Source organism: Palaemon carinicauda, chromosome 22 (genome assembly GCF_036898095.1).
Source record: "Palaemon carinicauda isolate YSFRI2023 chromosome 22, ASM3689809v2, whole genome shotgun sequence".
Taxonomy (NCBI): Eukaryota; Metazoa; Arthropoda; class Malacostraca; order Decapoda; family Palaemonidae; genus Palaemon; species Palaemon carinicauda.
The window spans coordinates 103276682-103298615 of NC_090746.1; the positions used below are offsets into that span (position 1 = coordinate 103276682).

The 21934-nt window shown below is 44.6% G+C and overlaps 1 long non-coding RNA gene across 1 annotated transcript; it reads right to left on the minus strand.

The window, feature by feature from the left end:
• Positions 1-255: 255 nt before the first annotated feature.
• Positions 256-21908, minus strand: LOC137616214 (uncharacterized). The gene is made up of 3 exons (XR_011039338.1): positions 21625-21908; positions 1753-2712; positions 256-1317 (listed from the first exon to the last, which is right to left on the minus strand). It is a non-coding gene; the product is annotated as an uncharacterized lncRNA (long non-coding RNA).
• Positions 21909-21934: the final 26 nt, after the last annotated feature.

Here is a 21934-nt window from a genome sequence, read left to right on the forward strand (position 1 = left end):
GAGCAATACTTCACCAAAAACCGTGAACAAGACTCCAAAATTATAAGCGTATCCATGAACGTCTTGCCGGAAGCACGACAGAGGAAAAATTGAAGTGGTGTCAACAAGAAGTACTGCAGTACCTGGCCACAGGTGGCGCTTGTGAGTACACCCCCCTCTTGTATAGCGATCGCTGGCGTATCCCTTCCGTAGAATTCTGTCGGGCAACGGAGTTGACAGCTACATGATTATCGGGTAAGTTTAATATTGAAAAATATCAAGTAAAATTAAGATTAAATGTCTGAACTTGTAGAAATACATTACTGTAGTTTGAAAATATACAATATAGCCTACAATAGAATCAGATTGAATTTTTCTATGACATTTTCAAAAGACTAAAACCAATATTTAAAGATACCACAATGCTTGTTCATAAAAAAAAAACACTGCTATTCAATATTAGTATCAAAAGTTTGAACTATTATGTTTTCTGATTTAAAACAGCACTATGATCAAGTGTTTGTGTCACTGAGAAATTATTACTATCAATTATTCCAAAGACAAATTCAGGTAGCCTACAAATCTTATACCGCATGTACTTAGAAGAATTGCAAACATATAGGCTACTGTAGGTATTGTTACAATGTTAAAATAGAATTAAGTGCAGACAATTGAACACTATAAAACCGTTTTCTATAGCCCTAATAAAACAAGGTACAGTATTACCAACATATACCTCCTAAGAATAAGAAAAAAATATCTTAAGTTACATTTTCAACTGATAACAATACATTAGTGAGAGTGAGATTCAATATTGAGGCTTCTAGTAAATTCAATATGAGACAATTTAGCAAAAACTGAGTTGTTCATCAAAGTGGAGATTTTGTGATATTGAAAGCTAAGAATAAGCATACAGGAACTTGATTTTATGCTTTGTTCTTTGTTGACATTTTCATATAAAAAACTGACAGTAGCATTAAAGAAAGTTAACACTTAATCGGTGTAACTTAAAAAGAAATCCATATGGCAGAAGCAGCAACAGGTTTTAGGATTTATATAAAAAAATGAGTTTTGTAGTTGAATTCTAACACCTAACTTTAACTGATTGCTTAGGTAATATCAATGTGCTTAAGAGCCTCACTGTAAACAGATCTACACCAGAATTTAAAAAGTCATAAATTTTCCCTACACCTACAACCATGGCGTGTATTTTTTCTTGATGTCACAGATACAAATATCCACTTGCACAGTAGATCAGAGGTTTTCTTGTTATTAATGGACCACCATTACATCTGCCTTCAATCCTTTGTTAATCTTAAGGAAGTGACCAACTGTAACCTGAAAATAATATTCCATGAATAACAATTTAGGACAAATAAGAAGCTTTGATAGGCAAACTGAAACAAGTAACAAAATACCATATAAAACTGCTATTAGATGAGATTGTAGCATAAAAATCTTTTGGCTTTTCATAGCTATTTTTTCATGAAAATAAGTATAAACAAGCACACGTGCTTTCAATACATTGAGTATACAAAACTTTCATAAGGGGATCTAAATAAATAATTTAGATTTTATAATTCGTGAGTCTGTTCTTAAATGGAATTTAGCTTTAACATTTGGAGATTAGGGCAAAAATTAGTACGCACAAAATTGTTGAGATATTATAATGTAAATTCTAGTGATTAAAGGTTTAATTTGTACATTTAAAATCTTAAATGGAGATTAAATAGATTATCTTTAAACCTCTTCTATATAATACAACTTACTAACCGTCAATGTTAGGTGAAATCACTTAAAGATAATGTGTTAGCTCCCATTTAACCTGGAAGTCCAGGTTGTATATTGACATAAATAGTCATATTTCAGTGCTGGAAGGAAAATGGTATTATCAATGAAATATACCCTGGTATAGTAACCAAGCAGCTGGGCTATCCTCAAACATCAAACAAGGGGTCCCAGGTCAAATCAGTTTGTGAATAATTTTTGGGAGTAGGCCTACTGTATTGAAAGTGAAATGAACAAATAATAATTTTTTTTTCTTTTGCTAAAATGTTATAAATTTCATTGCAATGTTACAATTATTAATTATTCAACAAGCATCATACAATAGGTTTAAGAAATAAGACATTCTATGGCCCTAAGGTCGGATGTTCAAAATTTGTGACCCATGAAAGTATAAAATCTAATCTTATATTAGCTACTGGTTCACTGATAAGACTTTTTTGAAAATTTATATTTGAGAAATATTAGTATATCTAGAATGACCTGATATTATACAGACATAAAACTAATAAAGTATATTAATGATAAAATCTATGACCATTTCATCCAAAAAATAATTTGAGAACAATCTCACTTTCAAGAGAATTTCTTAATACCGAATTTTTTTCAGATAGTATATGCTCCATATTATATTGTACACTATACTATTACATTAGTTACCTTTCATATATATTCATTACCTACTCTGTAACCTAACTGAGATACAAACTTGTGAAAAATACTTCAATGAAAATTTTACTTATCTTTAAACAGATGTCGGTTAAATCTAACATCCTCCATTCCTGTTATCAGCTTTGATTTAGACATGAGTAATTTAATCTTGTGCCATCAGAGTTCCTTTAGTTTCCATCTTCCCATATTATTAGCAGAATCGGGTTACCAACTAAGAAGTTTTTCGTTTACTGGCTTTGGGTTTTCAATTTCAAATGTGCAGGTAAATAATTGCATCTGAAAGAAAAATAAAATATCTTTACTACGTGACATGATAATCAATTTGATACAGAAATTCCCATTTTAGGATTATCCATTAGAATAACTGGTATATTCAATATAATCTTTAGAGATTAATATAACGAACACTTTTGAAAATGTTATTTTGATTAAAAAATAAATTTTTGAATATACTTACCCAGTGATTATATAGCTGCAACTCTGTTGCTCGACAGACAACTCTACGGTAAAAACTCGCCAGCGATCGCTACACAGGTTGCGGGTGTGCCCAACAGCGCCATCTGTCGACCAGATACCCAGTTCTCAATGTAAACAAAGATTCAATTTTCTCCTCGTCCCACTGCGTCTCTATTGGGGAGGAAGGGAGGGTCATTTAATTTATAATCACCGGGTAAGTATATTCAAAAATTTATTTTATAATCAAAATAACATTTTTCAATATTTAACTTAGCCGGTGATTATATAGCTGATTCACACCCAGGATGGTGGGTAGAGACCAGTAATATATGTTTACACTTTTATGAGCTAAGAGTTTTTTATTTCATTTTAGAAGTTATCAAAATAACAAAAACAAAATAAATAGGTACCTGGTAAGGAAGTCGACTTGAACAATTACTCTGCCTTTTAAGTACGTCTTCCTTACGGAGCCTCGCGATCCTCTTAGGATGCTGATCGACCCCTAGGATCTGAAGTATCAAGGGTTGCAACCCATACAACAGGACCTCATCAAAACCCCTAATCTAGGCGCTCTCAAGAAATGACTTTGACCACCCGCCAAATCAACCAGGATGCGAAAGGCTTCTTAGCCTTCCGGACAACCCAAAAAAACAACAATAAAAACATTTCAAGAGAAAGATTAAAAGGGTATGGAATTAGGGAATTGTAGTGGTTGAGCCCTCACCCACTACTGCACTCGCTGCTACGAATGGTCCCAGTGTGTAGCAGTCCTCGTAAAGAGACTGGACATCCTTTAGATAAAAAGACACAAACACTGACTTGCTTCTCCAATAGGTTGCGTCCATTATACTTCGCAGAGATCTATTTTGCTTAAAGGCCACGGAAGTTGCGACAGCTCTAACTTCGTGTGTCCTCACCTTAAGCAATGCTTGGTCTTCCTCACTCAGATGTGAATGAGCTTCTCGTATTAACAGTCTGATAAAGTAGGATAAAGCATTCTTTGACATAGGCAAAGATGGTTTCTTAACTGAACACCATAAAGCTTCAGATTGGCCTCGTAAAGGTTTAGTTCGTTTTAAATAGAACTTAAGAGCTCTTACATGGCATAAGACTCTTTCTAGTTCATTTCCCACCATACGATAAGCTGGGAATATCGAACGATTTCGGCCAAGGTCGAGAAGGCAGCTCATTTTTGGCTAGAAAACCAAGTTGTAGCGAACATGTAGCTTTTTCTGACGAAAATCCGATGTTCTTGCTGAAGGCATGAATCTCACTGACTCTTTTAGCTGTGGCTAAGCATACCAGGAAAAGTGTCTTTAAAGTGAGATCTTTCAGGGAGGCTGATTGTAGCGGCTCAAACCTATCTGACATGAGGAATCTTAGTACCACGTCTAAATTCCAACCAGGTGTAACCAAACGACGCTCCTTCGTGGTCTCAAAAGACTTAAGGAGGTCCTGAAGATCTTTATTGTTGGAAAGATCTAAGCCTCTATGCCGGAAGACCGATGCCAACATGCTTCTGTAGCCCTTGATAGTGGGAGCTGAAAGGGATCGTCCTTTTCTCAGGTATAAGAGAAAGTCAGCTATTTGAGCTACAGAGGTACTGGTCGAGGATACAGAGACTGACTTGCACCAGTTTCGGAAGACTTCCCACTTCGATTGGTAGACTCTAAGGGTGGATGCTCTCCTTGCTCTAGCAATCGCACTGGCTGCCTCCTTCGAAAAGCCTCTAGCTCTCGAGAGTCTTTCGATAGTCTGAAGGCAGTCAGACGAAGAGCGTGGAGGCTTTTGTGTACCTTCTTTACGTGTGGCTGACGTAGAAGGTCCACCCTTAGAGGAAGACTTCTGGGAACGTCTACTAGCCATCGAAGTACCTCGGTGAACCATTCTCTCGCGGGCCAGAGGGGAGCAACTAACGTCAACCTTGTCCCTTCGTGAGAGGCGAACTTCTGCAGTACCTTGTTGACAATCTTGAACGGTGGGAATGCGTATAGATCTAGATGCGACCAATCTAGGAGAAAGGCATCTATATGTATTGCTGCTGGGTCTGGGACTGGTGAGCAATATATTGGGAGCCTCTTGGTCATCGAGGTTGCAAAGAGATCTATGGTTGGTTGGCCCCAAGTGGCCCAAAGTCTCTTGCATACATCTTTGTGGAGGGTCCATTCCGTTGGAATTACTTGCCCTTTCCGACTGAGACAATCTGCCATGACATTCAAGTTGCCATGGATGAACCTCGTTACTAGTGATATGTTTTGACCTTTTGACCAGATGAGCAGGTCCCTTGCGATCTCGTACAACGTCAGTGAGTGGGTCCCTCCTTGCTTGGAGATGTACGCCAAGGCAGTGGTGTTGTCCGAGTTCACTTCCACCACTTTGCCTCGAAGGAGAGACCTGAAGCTTTTCAAGGCCAGATGTACTGCCAGCAGCTCCTTGCAGTTGATATGCATGATCCTTTGACTCGAGTTCCACAGTCCTGAACATTCCCGACCGTCTAATGTCGCGCCCCAGCCTACGTCCGATGCGTCCGAGAAGAGAACGTGGTTGGGAGTCTGAACAGCCAGGGGAAGACCCTCTCTTAGGTTGATACTGTCCTTCCACCGAGTCAGGCAAGACTTCATCTTTTCGGAAATGGGGATCGAGACCGCTTCTAGCGTCTTGTCCTTTTTCCAGTGAAAAGCTAGATGGTATTGAAGAGGACGGAGGTGTAGTCTTCCTAATGACACAAATTGTTCCAGGGATGATAGCGTCCCTACCAGACTCATCCACTGCCTGACTGAGCAGTGTTCCTTCTTCAGCATGTTCTGGATGCATAACTGGGCTTGGCTTATTCTGGGGGCCGACGGAAAAGCCCGAAAAGCTAGACTGTGAATCTCCATCCCTAAATACACAATAGTTTGGGATGGGACCAGTTGTGACTTTTCCATTGTGACAAGGAGACCCAATTCCTTGGTCAGATCTAGAGTCCACTTTAGATCCTTCAGACAGCGACGACTGGAAGAGGCTCTGAGAAGCCAGTCGTCCAAATAGAGGGAGGCTCGGATGTCCGATAAATGGAGGAATTTGGCTACATTCCTCATCAGCCTCGTAAACACAAGAGGAGCTGTGCTTAGGCCAAAGCACAGGGCTTGAAACTGGTAGACCACCTTTTCGAAAACGAATCTCAGAAAAGGTTGGGAGTCCGGGTGGATGGGGACGTGGAAGTAGGCGTCCCTTAGGTCTAATGAGACCATCCAGTCTTCCCTTCTGACCGCTGCTAAGACTGACTTTGTGGTCTCCATGGAGAACGTCTGCTTTGTGACAAAGACATTCAGAGCACTGACGTCTAGCACCGGCCTCCACCCTCCTGTCTTCTTTGATACCAAGAAGAGGCGGTTGTAGAATCCCGGAGATTGAAGGTCCGAGACTTTGACCACCGCTCCCTTCTCTAGTAAAAGAGACACTTCCCGTTTCAAGGCTCGTCTCTTGTCTTCCTCTCTGTATCTGGGAGAGAGATCGATGGGAGACGTTGCTAGAGGGGGTTTCCGTACAAAAGGGATCTTGTACCCCTCTCTGAGCAACTTCACAGATTGTGCATCTGCGCCTCTCTTCTCCCAGGTCTGCCAGAAGTTCTTGAGTCTGGCTCCCACTGCTGTCTGAAGATGCGGGCAGTCAGACTCTGCCCTTATAGGACTTGGATCCTTTCTTCTTTCCTCGTTTCCCTTCGGCACGAGCACCTCCTCTGCTGGAGGCTCTGCCACGAAAGGGCGGAATAAAACGGGACGCAGGAGTGTCCATCCTTGGTCTAGCTGACAAGGTAGGCAAAGGGGGAGCTTTGCGAGCGGAGGACGCAACAAGATCGTGAGTGTCCTTCTGCACCAACGAAGCGGCTATTTCCTTAATCAGGGCTTCTGGCAAAAGGCACTTGGAAAGAGGAGCAAAGAGAAGCTCAGATCTCTGGCACGGTGTAACTCCAGCTGAAAGGAATGAGCAGAGATTTTCTCGCTTTTTAAGGACTCCGGACACAAATGATGCAGCAAGCTCATTAGACCCATCACGTACGGCCTTGTCCATGCAGGACATAATGAGCAAGGAAGTTTCTTTCTCTGTCGGAGAGATCTTCCTGCTTAGGGCTCCTAGACACCAGTCTAAGAAGTTAAAAACTTCGAAGGCCCTAAAGATTCCTTTCAAAAGGTGGTCCAGGTCCGAAGATGACCAACATATCTTTGAGCGTCTCATGGCAAGGCGGCGGGGAGAGTCTACAAGACTTGAGAAGTCGCCCTGGGCAGAGGCAGGAACTCCCAAGCCGAGAACTTCTCCCGTGGCATACCAGACGCTCGATCTAGAAGAGAGTCTAGCAGGGGGAAACGCAAAGGCTGTCTTCCCTAAACTCTTCTTGGAATGCAACCATTCTCCTATCACCCGCAAAGCTCTCTTGGACGAGCGTGCGAGGACGAGTCTAGTAAAGGCAGGAGTGGTAGACGGCATGCCTAACACAAACTCTGAAGGCGGAGAACGAGGAGCCACAGAAACAAACTGGTCCGGAAACAGCTCTTTGAAAATGGCCAAAACTTTTCTAAAGTCCAAAGAGGGTTGAGTAGACTTAGGCTCGTCCAATTCTGATTGTGGTTCATCTATGTGTGCAGCAACATCATCATCAGAAAGTTCCTCATCCGACAACTGATGAGGAAACGGCAACGGAGTGGGTAACGGCTGGTTCGCTGAGTCCGGTCGCACTGGTGCATGCGTGACTGAGCCGGACGCAACGTCATGGAACTGCTGCCCAGTCTGTGAGCTGGCAACAACCATGGCAGCGCGGGGACGCACAGCGTCTACTCCAGACTGTCTGGACTGATGTGGGTGCGCAGTGGAAACCACACTGGGTTGCGGAGGTTGACGCACCGCGTCAAAACAAAGCAACTCTTAGACGGTTGTTGAACATCCAAAACGTCAACGGCAACCTCCGTGCGTCGCTTAACGTCAACATGCGGCTGGCAGATCACACTGGAACGCATGGGTGGAGGAACTCTCTCAACTGGTGTGCGTGAGAAGGTTACCTCAGCGTCCACAGGACGCACAACCGATCGCGTGGAGGGTTGTAGGCTAGGTACTGCACTAGCTGGTGCGGCAGCAACCTTCTCCGCACGAAAGTCCTGCATCAGAGACGTAAGTTTAGACTGCATGTCTTGCAGTAGAGACCACTTAGGGTCTACGGGAGCAGGTGCGGCGACAGACGGTGTTACTGTCTGAAGCGGTACCGCTTTGCCTCTCTTAGGCGGTGAGCAGTCATCGGATGACGGCAGCGAGTCCGAACTGACCCAGTGGCTACAACCGGGACGTTGGACTTGTGCTGAAGGGACCGACTTACGTTTTAACGGTCGCGAGACCTTGGTCCAAAGTTTCTTGCGAGAAACACCTTCAGAAGACGAGGTATAAATGGGCTCTCTCGTCTTAGTTAGGTAGGAGCGATCTTGGGTAGATACGCCCGATACCACGGAGGGAACGTCTGTTCGCTGATTAAAGCCTCTCGAACCCATGCGTCGTACGACATTGCTTCTCCCCTGGACTTGGGAGCTTGCAAGAGGTCCCGGACTAGGAGGACGACAGGCACGAACAGACGAACCCTCAAGCGCAACACTATCCACAACACTATCACTCGGCACTTTAGCACTTCCCACTGCACTTTGGCACTTAAGCTCCTTCACATCCGCCATGAGCTGATTACGGTCACTAGCAAGGGACTCAACTCTCTCACCCAGAGCCTGGATGGCACGCATCATATCAGCCATCGATGGTTCCTGAGTGCCAGGAGGGGGGTTAGGAGCAACCACTACAGGGGAAGGAATAGGTTGTGGGGCATGAGGAGAGGATATATCAATAGAACGAGAAGAACTTCTCCTAACTCTATCTCTCTCTAGCCTACGTGTATACTTTTGAAATTCGATAAAATCGAATTCCGAAAGGCCAACGCACTCCTCACACCGATCTTCCAATTGACAGGTTTTATCCTGACAATTGGAACAAACAGTGTGAGGGTCGATAGAAGCCTTCGGAAGACGCCTAGAACAGTCCCTAGCATTGCACTTCCTAAATTTGGGGACTTGTGAAGGGTCAGCCATTTTGAATTGGTCAAGGGAAATTCCAAAAAACTATCAAAAAGTCATCAACAAAGAATCCGTTATCAAAAAGAGTTCAAGGATTTGTGTGAAGAGAAACCCTGCACAGCGAAAGCTCAAAACTAGAATATAGTACTTCACCAATTAGATGTGAAAAACTCCAGTTTAGCAACAGCGAATAAAGTACGTCTTGTCGACACCTCGACAGAGAGAAAATTGAGTCTTTGTTTACATTGAGAACTGGGTATCTGGTCGACAGATGGCGCTGTTGGGCACACCCGCAACCTGTGTAGCGATCGCTGGCGAGTTTTTACCGTAGAGTTGTCTGTCGAGCAACAGAGTTGCAGCTATATAATCACCGGCTAAGTTAAATATTGAAAACGTAAATTTCACCATGCTATGATGGTCTTCAGCAGAGTTCGTGACAAAACAAGAATACGATAAAGTTCAGCTTGGATGATCCACCAAGAATACAGCAGCAGCTATAAATAACATGAGATTAGTACTTTTATATCAACCCTCTTTAGAGAATGGTTATATTGGTGCTATTCTTGATAAGGTTACTAGTATCATCATTGCATTGGTGATATTAAATTTCAAGTATTAAGAGGGGAATAAGGTCAAACGCTCACAACAAATTAGGTGAATAGATAATTAGGGGATCAAGGGACAAGGAGATTGACTCCTCTGCGAAGATTCTCGTCTGTCACCCATCATCTCAGGCCTGTCTTCTGCTCGGATCCCATAGGAACACAGGGTATCTGGAGAATCCGTGTGCTGAACTACTTGCGGAGTGTGCTAAGATCAGCCAGTCTTCCCGGAATCTTAGGAGATAGATGTTGATTCTGTAGGCCCAGGTTGACACTAGGGTAAAAACTCTCGTGAAAATCTGAGGTGATGCCAGTAGACTGAAGCATCGCACCTTGAACTGGTATTTGTTGTATGATCCTTAGATACTTCCTTAGTGACGGATGTACTGGTATCTGGAAGTATATGTCCAAGGGATCTAGCGTGCATATGAAGTCCTTTTGTCTTACTATTTGTTTGACCGTGTCTGTCGTCTCCATGCTGAAGGGAGTTTGTTGAACAAACTTGTTCCAAGAAGAGAGGTCAAATATGGGAGACTTCTATGGGAAAGTTGACTGTCGAAACTCGGAGACTGATATAAAACGTAGTCATGCAGTGACGACGTAACACCAAAATCCGGATGTCTGTACAGATGTTTGTATCCGCGTACATTACTAGACCAGCCATCGCACCTCAACAAGTGGATGGGATGTGATGATTTGCATTCTCTTTGTAGCCAAATTGCGGATTCTCGGCCCATGTAGTTAACCTCGGTCACTTGGCAGGGTTAACGAACCACCCGTGTTTGTGTAAGCCCTTGCAGGAGAAAGCTCTTCATTCAACTTGGATTATCTGTTCATGAGCCAGAGGTTCATGTATGTCGATCCCCAATACTCCCATGGGAGTTTAGCGAGAGGTCATGTGCTATCCTTCAACAGGATTCGCTATGGGGAGTGAAGGAGTCCTGTTAGTTAGACGGGTCATGTTGGTTGAATAAGAGATGAGTTCTTCGAAGTCCTAAGAGGGGATCACAGCCACTATGAAGTAAACGTGACTTTTGACTAAGAAAGGCATAACCCCATTGGAAAACATCTGGCCGATGCTTCGGGCTTCACAATGCTACCACTGGCTGAGCAAACTCAGGTTAATGGAGAGCGGCATTGTCAGAGCACTAACGAACAAGACCAAGGTCAAGCTGTGGGTTTGCCATATATAGCCTTACCAAAGGAGAATCCCGAGGATGGAGGGTTGAAAAGTCCTGCACAAGTCCCTAAGGAGCCTGAGCCAATGGTGATGGGGTGTAAGAGGAGAGGATTCCTCGAATATATGTTTGCTATAGTCCGTAAACGTAAGCATGAGCTGATTCAATCTCCTAAAAAAAAAGTGGGGATGAAAAAGGAATAACCAGGAGGGGTTATGTCTTATGAGACTTTTGTCCTACGCATGAGTGAAGGAGAGAGGAGGAGATCAAAAGGAATCATAACCAGAAACCATGTAAGGAATCCGACGAGCTCTATAAATCATGGAGAGAAGTTAGGGAAAATAATCCTGAGAGATTATTTTTCTTGAGTCCCGTTTTGAATCACAGAAAAACGTGCCAGGAATGAGTGATCGAAAGACTTCTACTGTGGTAACCACTGTGTAGAACTATGTTCTACCAGCCTGGTGAAGTCAGCTGGTATATTGTCACCCAATGAACATATCGACTTGTAAGGTAGCCATATACCAAAACAAGAGACCAAAAGGTTAAGAGACATGGAACAGAGGAGGCCACCTAGTCGCTAATGCACACTATATATCATCCCACTAGTAGTAGTAGTAGTAGTAGTAGTAGTAGTAGTAGTAGCCCGATGAACGTTCGTGAGTGAGGGATCCATGTTCATGAACGCTCACGAAAACCGGTGAGCTGATGAAGAAGTTTGCGCATCAGCACGCACGGGCCCTTAAACATCTGTATGACATCTTGAGTCGTGTTGAGCGCTGAAGCTCATATGGAGAAGTTCTAATTGCATTGGGAATCTGTTCCCACTAAACCGTAGGTTGAAGTTCTGTGTTCTGCTGCTGTCGAGAATGCACTGATGTACTGCACACCTGTGTGTTATCATGGGTGTGAGAGCTAGTGTTGATGAGGTAATGCTAACTCTTCCTCTGAATAAAGAGTGTAGCATGTGTCGTCTAGATGAGGAGACTCTCTAGGAGACTTAGAAAGCGATTGTTGAAGCAATAGCGGTTGAGCTCTATTGTGTATGACGAGTAGAAAAAAAGGGGAGTCTCATTAGGAAGAGAAGTGTGCTTGCTTCCAGTGAAGATAGTGCTCTGAAATCCTCAGCAGAGAAGTTCTGTCTATCGAAGTTGGTAATCACCACCCTAAGAGCCAAGGCCTCTGAGACTCACCACTGGCAAGCGGGAGGTGCTGTTCATCAAAGGCAGAAGGCAACTTTACCTCGGAAGGGAAAGTCGCAAGCTAGGCAGTGCTGTGACACTGAACAGAGATTTCTATTGAAGTAGTTGTCTTGAGCTAGCCTGCAGTGGCCTGTTGGAAACTCTGTCACGAGCTGGTCTATGCTGCCTCATCATTCGTCCTGTTGTGCGGATGAGGACAGAAGGGCAATCACAAGTAGAGGAATTGTCAGGCGCTGAAAGTGATTGCTTGAAATTCAAGAGCCTGGAAACAAGCCGACGGGCAATCGCAAGCTGATGGACAATTTAGAGCCGAAGGACAATAGCTAGCCGATGGGCAGTCGCAAGCTGACGGCCGATCATCAGTTGACAGGCCATTACGAGCTGATGAGAGAATATGAGCTAACAGGCGACCATGGGCTGATGGACGATCACCAGCTTACAGGCGATTGCAAGCTGAGGGGCGATCGCGTGCCGACGGGTGATTGCAAGCTGAAGCAGGACTGGGTGAGGCGAGGAAACATGGTGGGGCGAGTCTACTAGATGAGATATGCCAGCTGGCAAGACAAGTCAGCTGAGCGAGATGAGTTTTCTGTGCTAGACGAGACAGCTAGGAGAAAAGGCTGACGGACGCTGGAAGCGTCAAGCTCTCAGGGGGGTAGTAACACCATCTTCATTCTCCAACGGGCAACACTCCAAGGGATTAGGAAAAGGCATGGACAAGTCCATAACCCTCTCTTAATCCCGTGTGGTGAAGAACTAGATGGCTGTTGACACCTTGTTAAAGTTTTTTATAACCCTACGTCAGTTTGTGCAGGTTTCTTCTCTTACGTAAAGAAAGGAGGTTTGTATTTGCATGGGAGCAAATTGACATGAAAGATAACTGTTCAAATGAACATACATAGAAAGGGTATTAGTGAGAACATGGCATTTTACTCCCCAACAGAAAACAAATCTCCATATCTGATCATAGCCTTTCGACGGTCTGGGTATCTGCATCTGTATCATGATCTACATAGAGTTCTAAGTGATTAAAAGTGGTGCATATAGACTACCAATCACAGACAAAACATCTATTAGCACTCCATTTTGAGTTACTCAATCAAGCTTGATAAAATGATTTTCCTTCAGCCCAAGAGTATCAATATCCCTTGATTAATCCTCGAGTGGAATCAGTATGAAAACTCTGGTCGCCTGCTCTATGCCACCATACATATACACACCAGATAAAGGACTTCCTCAATTATATTGTTACCTTGTGAACTTTTGATTTACTGTATTCACTTAAATTTCAATGACGTGCCCCACAAATGCAGCTTAGTCTTAATAACAATTTTCTGCAATTTCCAAGCAAGGACTGCAACCCTACACATACTTGGAGTTCCTTTCTTTTACGCTGGTTACAAATAATTAAATACTTTAAACCAGTTGCCACTTTACATGAACAAGGTTATCTTTTATCTTGTTTATAACTTTAATCTATCTATATTTGATCAAAATATGTTATTTTCATTAGTAAAATAAATTTTTGAATATACTTACCCGGTGATCATATAGCTGTCAGCTCTGCTGCCCGACAGAAAAAACCTACGGACGGAATACGCCAGCGATCGCTATACAGGTGGGGGTGTACATCAACAGCGCCATCTGTCGAGCAGGTACTCAAGTACTCGATGTCAACACAGAACCAATTTTCTCCTCGGTCCACTGGGTCTCTATTGGGGAGGAAGGGTGGGTCCTTTAATTTATGATCACCGGGTAAGTATATTCAAAAATTTATTTTACTAATGAAAATAACATTTTTCAATATTAAACTTAGCCGGTGATCATATAGCTGATTCACACCCAGGGGGGTGGGTAGAGACCAGCATATATGTTAACATTAAGAGCTAAGTATTTCGTATTTCATTTTAGCAGTTATTCAAAATAACAAACATAAAATTAATAAGTACCTGGTAAGGAAGTCGACTTGAACAATTACTCTGCCTTTTTAAGTACGTCTTCCTTACTGAGCCTCGCGATCCTCACAGGATGCTGAGCGACTCCTAGGAGCTGAAGTATGAAGGGTTGCAACCCATACTAAAGGACCTCATCAAAACCTCTAATCTAGGCGCTTCTCAAGAAAGAATTTGACCACCCGCCAAATCAACCAGGATGCGAAAGGCTTCTTAGCCTTCCGGACAACCCAAAAAACAACAATAAAAAACATTTCAAGAGAAAGATTAAAAAGGTTATGGGATTATGGGAATGTAGTGGTTGAGCCCTCACCCACTACTGCACTCGCTGCTACGAATGGTCCCAGGGTGTAGCAGTTCTCGTAAAGAGACTGGACATCTTTAAGGTAAAATGATGCGAACACTGACTTGCTTCTCCAATAGGTTGCATCCATTACACTCTGCAGAGATCTGTTTTGTTTGAAGGCCACTGAAGTCGCGACAGCTCTAACTTCATGTGTCCTTACCTTCAGCAAAGCATGGTCCTCCTCATTCAGATGGGAATGAGCTTCTCGAATCAAAAGTCTGATATAATAAGAAACTGCATTCTTCGACATAGGTAAAGAAGGTTTCTTAATGGCGCACCATAAAGCTTCTGACTGGCCACGTAATGGTTTAGTACGTTTCAAATAGTACTTAAGAGCTCTTACAGGGCATAGTACTCTTGTTCATTTCCAACCAAACTAGAAAGGCTTGGAATCTCGAACGATTTGGGCCAAGGACGAGAAGGAAGTTCGTTTTTGGCTAAAAAACCAAGCTGTAAGGAACATGTAGCCGTTTCAGATGTAAATCCAATGTTCCTGCTGAAGGCGTGTATCTCACTGACTCTTTTAGCTGTTGCTAAGCAGACGAGGAAAAGAGTCTTCAAAGTGAGATCTTTAAAAGAGGCTGATTGAAGTGGTTCGAACCTCGCTGACATAAGGAACCTTAGTACCACGTCTAAGTTCCAACCTGGTGTGGCCAACCGACGCTCCTTCGAGGTCTCCAAAGACTTAAGGAGGTCCTGTAGATCTTTGTTGTTGGAAAGATCTAAGCCTCTGTGACGGAAGACTGTTGCCAACATGCTTCTGTAACCTTTGATCGTGGGAGCTGAAAGGGATCTTTCCTTCCTTAGGTATAAAAGGAAGTCAGCTATCTGAGTTACAGAGGTACTGGTTGAGGATACTGATTTTGACTTGCACCAGCTTCGGAAGACTTCCCACTTCGACTGGTAGACTTTGAGAGTGGATGTCCTCCTTGCTCTAGCAATCGCTCTGGCTGCCTCCTTCGAAAAGCCTCTAGCTCTCGAGAGTCTTTCGATAGTCTGAAGGCAGTCAGACGAAGAGCGTGGAGGCTTGGGTGTACCTTCTTTACATGCGGCTGATGCAGAAGGTCCACTCTTAGAGGAAGTGTTCTGGGAACGTCTACTAGCCATTGCAGTACCTCGGTGAACCATTCTCTCGCGGGCCAGAGGGGAGCAACCAACGTCAACCTTGTCCCTTCGTGAGAGGCGAACTTCTGCAGTACTCTGTTGACAATCTTGAACGGGGGGAACGCATAAAGGTCTAGATGGGACCAATCCAGAAGAAAAGCATCTATGTGAACTGCTGCTGGGTCCGGAATCGGTGAGCAATAAATTGGGAGCCTCTTGCAAACATTCTTGTGAAGGGTCCACTCTGTTGGGATGATTTGACCCTTCCGGCTGAGGCGGTCTGCCATGACATTCATGTCGCCTTGAATGAACCTCGTTACTAGGGATATGTTTCGATCTCTTGACCAGGTGAGGAGGTCCCTTGCGATCTCGTACAACGTCATCGAATGAGTCCCTCCTTGCTTGGAGATGTACGCCAAGGCTGTGGTGTTGTCGGAGTTCACCTCCACCACCTTGCCTAGAAGGAGGGACTTGAAGCTTCTCAAGGCCAGATGAACTGCCAGTAGCTCCTTGCAGTTGATGTGCAGCGTTCTTTGATCCGCATTCCACGTGCCCGAGCATTCCCGACCGTCCAATGTCGCACCCCAGCCCGTGTCCGATGCGTCCGAGAAGAGAAGGAGGTCGGGGGTCTGAACAGCCAGTGGCAGACCCTCCTTGAGGAGAATGTTGTTCTTCCACCAAGTCAGTGAAGACTTCATCTTCTCGGAAATAGGAACCGAGACCGCTTCTAGCGTCTTGTCCTTTCTCCAGTGAGCAGCTAGGTGAAACTGAAGGGGTCGGAGGCGGAGTCTCCCTAACGCGATGAACTGGTCCAGTGATGAAAGCGTCCCTATCAGACTCATCCACTGTCTGACTGAACATCGGTTCTTCTTCAGCATGGACTGGATGTATTCTTGGGCTTGACTGATTCTGGGGGCCGACGGAAAAGCCCGAAAAGCTTGACTCTGAATCTCCATTCCTAGGTATACTATAGTTTGGGATGGGACGAGTTGGGACTTTTCCAAATTGACCAGGAGACCCAATTCCTTGGTCAGATCTAGAGTCCACTGTAGATTCTCCAGACAGCGACGACTTGACGAAGCTCTTAAAAGCCAGTCGTCCAAATAGAGGGAGGCTCTGATGTTTGCTAAATGTAGGAATTTGGCAATATTCCTCATCAGTTTGGTAAAAACTAGAGGTGCCGTGCTTAGGCCAAAGCACAGGGCTTGGAACTGGTATACAACCTTCCCGAAAACGAACCTTAGAAAAGGTTGGGAATCTGGGTGGATGGGGACGTGAAAGTAAGCGTCCTTGAGGTCTAACGAGACCATCCAGTCTTCCTTCCTGACCGATGCTAGAACCGACTTTGTCGTCTCCATGGTGAACGTCTGCTTTGTGACAAAGACATTCAGAGCACTGACGTCTAGCACCGGTCTCCACCCTCCTGTCTTCTTCGGCACTAAGAAGAGGCGGTTGTAGAAGCCCGGGGATTGATGGTCCCGGACTATGACTACCGCTCCCTTTTGTAGCAAGAGAGACACCTCTTGCTGTAAAGCTTGTCTCTTGTCCTCCTCTCTGTACCTGGGAGAGAGGTCGATGGGAGTTGTTGCTAGAGGGGGGTTGCGCAAGAATGGAATCCTGTACCCCTCCCTGAGTAACTTCACAGACTGTGCGTCTGCGCCCCTGTTCTCCCAGGCCTGCCAGTAGTTCTTGAGCCTGGCTCCCACTGCTGTCTGAAGAAGGTGGCAGTCAGACTCTGCCTCTAGAGGACTTGGAACCCTTCTTCTTGCTCCCACGTTGACTTCCGGCACGAGCACCTCCTATGCTGGAGGCTCTGCCACGAAAGGGCGGAATGAACCTTGACGCTGGAGTGTCCATCCTGGGTCTAGGAACGGAGGGCAAAGGGGTGGCTTTGCGTGCGGATGACGCCACCAGGTCATGAGTGTCTTTCTGGATCAAGGAGGCGGCAATCTCCTTGATCAACTCTTCAGGGAAGAGACACTTCGAGAGGGGAGCAAACATAAGCTCCGATTTTTGACATGGGGTGACTCCAGCTGACAAGAAGGAGCAAAGGTGATCCCGCTTCTTGAGGACCCCGGACACGAAAGAAGCCGCAAGCTCACTAGAACCATCCCGAATGGCTTTGTCCATGCAGGACATAATGAGCATGGAAGTTTCCTTATCAGAAGAGGAGGTCTTCCTGCTCAACGCTCCCAAACACCAGTCCAAGAAGTTAAAGACTTCGAATGCACGGAAAACTCCCTTCATAAGATGGTCCATATCCGAAGGAGTCCAGCAAATCTTGGAGCGTCTCATAGCCAGCCTGCGGGGAGAGTCTACCAGACTTGAGAAGTCGCCCTGGGCAGAGGCAGGAACTCCCAAGCCGAGAACTTCTCCCGTGGCATACCAGACGCTAGATCTGGAAGCAAGCTTGGCCGGGGGAAACATGAAGGATGTCTTCCCAAGCTGCTTTTTGGACTGCAACTACTCTCCCAGTACCCTTAAAGCTCTCTTGGACGAGCGAGCGAGTACGAGCTTCGTAAAGGCAGGTGCTGCTGACTGCATGCCTAAAGCGAACTCAGAGGGAGGCGAGCGTGGTGCTGCAGACACAAACTGATCCGGATATAAATCCTTGAACAGCGCAAGCACTTTCCTAAAGTCTAAGGAGGGAGGCGTGGTCTTGGGTTCGTCGATGTCCGAGTGTTGGTCGTCAAGATGTGCAGCTTCGTCATCATCAGAGAGTCCATCGTCTGAATGTTGAGGAGGAAGAGGCAACGGAGTGGGTAAAAGCTGGACGGCTGAGTCCGGCAGCACGGGTGCATGCGTGGCTGCACTGGACCCAACGTCATGCCACTGTTGGTCAGTCTGAGAACTGGCAACAACCATAGCTGAGTGGGTGCGCAAAGCGTCTACTCCCGACTGTGGAAGGATAGCGGAGACCACCGTGGGTTGCGGAGGCTGACGCACCGCGTCAAAACACGGCAGCTTAACTCCACCCTCCTGTTGTTGTGGTAGCTCACGAACGGCAACGGAGGGTTCCGTGCGTCCTTGAACGTCAGCATGCGTCTGGCAGGGTCGACTGCGCATGGGTGGAGGAGCTCTCACAGCTGGAGTGTGGGAGCAGGCAGCCTCAGCGTCTGCTGAGCGCACAACCGTGGTAGGTTGTAGGCTAACGGGTGCAGCGTCAACCTTCTCCGCACGAAACTCCTGCATAACAGCAGCTAACTGAGTCTGCATAGACTGCAGCAAAGACCACTTAGGGTCTACAAAAGCGGGTGCGGCAACAGACGGAGTTACTGCCTGTTGTGACTCAGGGTCTACAACAGCGGGTGCGGCAACAGACGGAGTTACTGCCTGTTGCGGTACCACTTTGCCTCTCTTAGGAGGTGTGCAGTCGTCGGAGGACTGCAGCGAGTCCGAACTGACCCAGTGGCTACACCTGGGCCGTTGGACTTGCTCGGAAGGGACCTTACGTTTAAGAGGCCGTGAGACCTTGGTCCAACGTTTCTGTCGAGAAACCTCTTCCGCAGACGAGGAATGAACGGGCTCACTCGTCTTCTTGTGGGTGGGACGATCTAGGAAAGATACGTCCGAAACCACGGAGGGAACGTCTGTCCGCTGATTAAAGCCTGTCGAACTCTTTGGTCGTACGACATTGCTTCTCCCCTGGGCTTGGGAGCTTGCAAGAGGTCCCGGACTGGGAGGACGACAGGCACGAACAGACGCACCCTCATGCGTAACACTGACACTTTTCACTGCACTGACACTCACTTCACTTCCCACTGCACTTTTACCTTTCAACTCCCTGACGTCAGCCATGAGTTGATTGCGGTCATTCGCCAATGACTCGACTCTCTCACCTAGAGCCTGGATGGCACGCATCATATCTGCCATTGAAGGTTGATGAGAGCTAGCAGGGGGGTCGGGTGCAACCACTACAGGGGAAGGAATAGGTTGTGGGGCATGGGGAGAGGAAAAATCAATTGAGCGAGACAAACTCCTCCTGATCCTATCCTTCTCTAGCCTACGTGCATATTTAAGGAATTCTTGAAAATCGAATTCCGAAAGCCCAACGCATTCCTCACATCGATCTTCCAATTGACAGGCTTTACCCCTACAATTGGAACAAATGGTGTGCGGATCGATAGAGGCCTTCGGAAGACGCCTTGAACAGTCCCTAGCGCTACACTTCCTGTACTTGGGGACTTGAGAAGGGTCAGACATCTTGAATTAGTCAAAGGGGGGAATTCAAAATCTATCCAAGTCGTCAACAAATAATCCAAAATCCAATAAAAGAATGCAAGGAAGTATTGAAGATAACTTCTGCACAGACGATAGCTAATAACCAGAAATGAATACTTCACCAAATAACGTGAAAATCAATCCAGAAAACAAGATCGTATTAAGTAGGTCTTGCCGGTGGCACGACAGAGAGAAAATTGGTTCTGTGTTGACATCGAGTACTTGAGTACCTGCTCGACAGATGGCGCTGTTGATGTACACCCCCACCTGTATAGCGATCGCTGGCATATTCCGTCCGTAGGTTTTTCTGTCGGGCAGCAGAGCTTGACAGCTATATGATCACCGGGTAAGTTTAATATTGAAAATCATGTTATCTAGTCATTCCTAAAGGAAATTTGAAGGAAATAATTCAATGAGTTTTTGCCTTACCCTTACATAAACCCTTTCCATGAAAGTTCTTTTAACAGTAATCTTCATTGTATGGCTATAAGCCCACTGATTGTCTTCAAGTCTAAATACTCATGACTTTCATCAAGCCAGCCATACCACAAGTGAAGGGATGAATCCTTGTTGTTGGGAAAACTTGTATGGATCAGAATTGTTACCAAAACTCAAATGTTGCATCCCACTCTTTTTGGGAACAAACTTGGCATAATACAGACATAGTGGAACTGAAGACATGGTTGTAAAAAGGGGGAAAACATGTGGGAGTTTATTCATAAAAATTCCAATTTATTTCTATTGGTTTTAATTGTTACAAAATGATTATATCAAGGAAAGTAAAAAAGCTCCCACAGGCAATAGCTAATAACCATGAGCAATAAGATATCATCACCTTCCCAAACATCAATATTAAACTTTGGAAATGAAATCGATAACCTTTTTATTGATTGATACAAACACAAAAATAAAACCCTGTACACAGCCATATATTATGGTAAATTCTTATTTACCATCATAATTTGCCATGATATTCAATTATATCATTACCCTACATATCACACATACTGTATCTATTCAACCAAACGGTTCAACTTGACAATATCAATACTTTTATCTATTCATTTCACCCAGCACCACTACCTTTAGATAGAAAAAGGTAAGGTAAGGTACAGTAAGGTAAAGGTAGATTAGGTAAGGTAAAGGTTGATTAGGTAAAGTAAGGGTAAGTTAGGTTAGCTAAGGCAAGGTAGGGTAGTAAAGCAAGCTACGAGTGGGTATTGTAAGATATGTGTAGGGAAAATAAGGCAAGGATAGTGACAGTAAGACAAGGATAGGGACACTAAGGCAAGGGTAGGGAAAGTTACTAAGCAATGCAAAGTAAAAGTAATTAAGGGTTGGTGTAATACGGGTACATAAGGGTAATTATGAAGTATGATAAGGCGAGGGGAAGCAAGGTAAGAGTATTGCAGGTAAGGTATGCATAGGTAAGCTAAGGGTAGGTGAAGTTTGGTAGTAAGGTAAGGGTTAGTAAAGCAGAGGCAAGTAAGGTAAGGACAGATAAGGGGAGGTTACGTTAGGTAGGGTAAGGTTAGGTTAGGTTAGGTAAGGCTTACGGTATCCACAGTGAGGCTAAGTAAGGGGAGGTAAAGACAGGTTAGGTAAAGTGATAGTAGACATCAGTAAGGTAAGGTAAGGGTAAGTAAGGTAAGGTAAGGGTAAGTAAGGTAAGGTAAGGGTAAGTAAGGTAAGGTATGAGTATGAGTATGTAAAATGAGATTGGGTAACTACAATATAAAAAGGAGAGTATATTTTGTAAATTTTGTTTTCGTCATATTTAAAAAACAATCTAAGAGATACCCAACACGTATCTGTAATTCTAAGCCTACTCTGAGGGTAGGCCTAATCTGGCATGGAGTTGCTTGATCTCGAAAAAAAATATAGGTCTAGTATATAAAATACACATCAGACTAGTCTCACACCAAAAAAAAACCACCACTTTAACTGTAAAATCATTTGAATATCAATAAAGTTAATACGCATTACCTTCATAGTAATGGGAAACAGAAGAATTGCACAGCACACAATTCAATATATAACCTACCCTTGTTGCCGGGGGGGAGTAGCAAGTGACGGGAGACATTATTGTTCCAAAATTCCAGCAACTGTTTACCCCCAAAGACTATATACTGTTTACCCCACAAGCATCCAAGGCCCCAAAAAGGTTCCAACAATGTTTAGCCAAATTTCACGCTTTTTCACGTATTTATTCCTTAATCTGAATTATCTTAACCGTCGTATTATATTAAAATTTGCACTGAATTGCTGGCATAAACTGGAACTAGAACTAGCAGCAGTAGGATGATAGTAGCAGAAAAAGTAAAGTTATTGAAAGATATACAACTTCGAAAGAA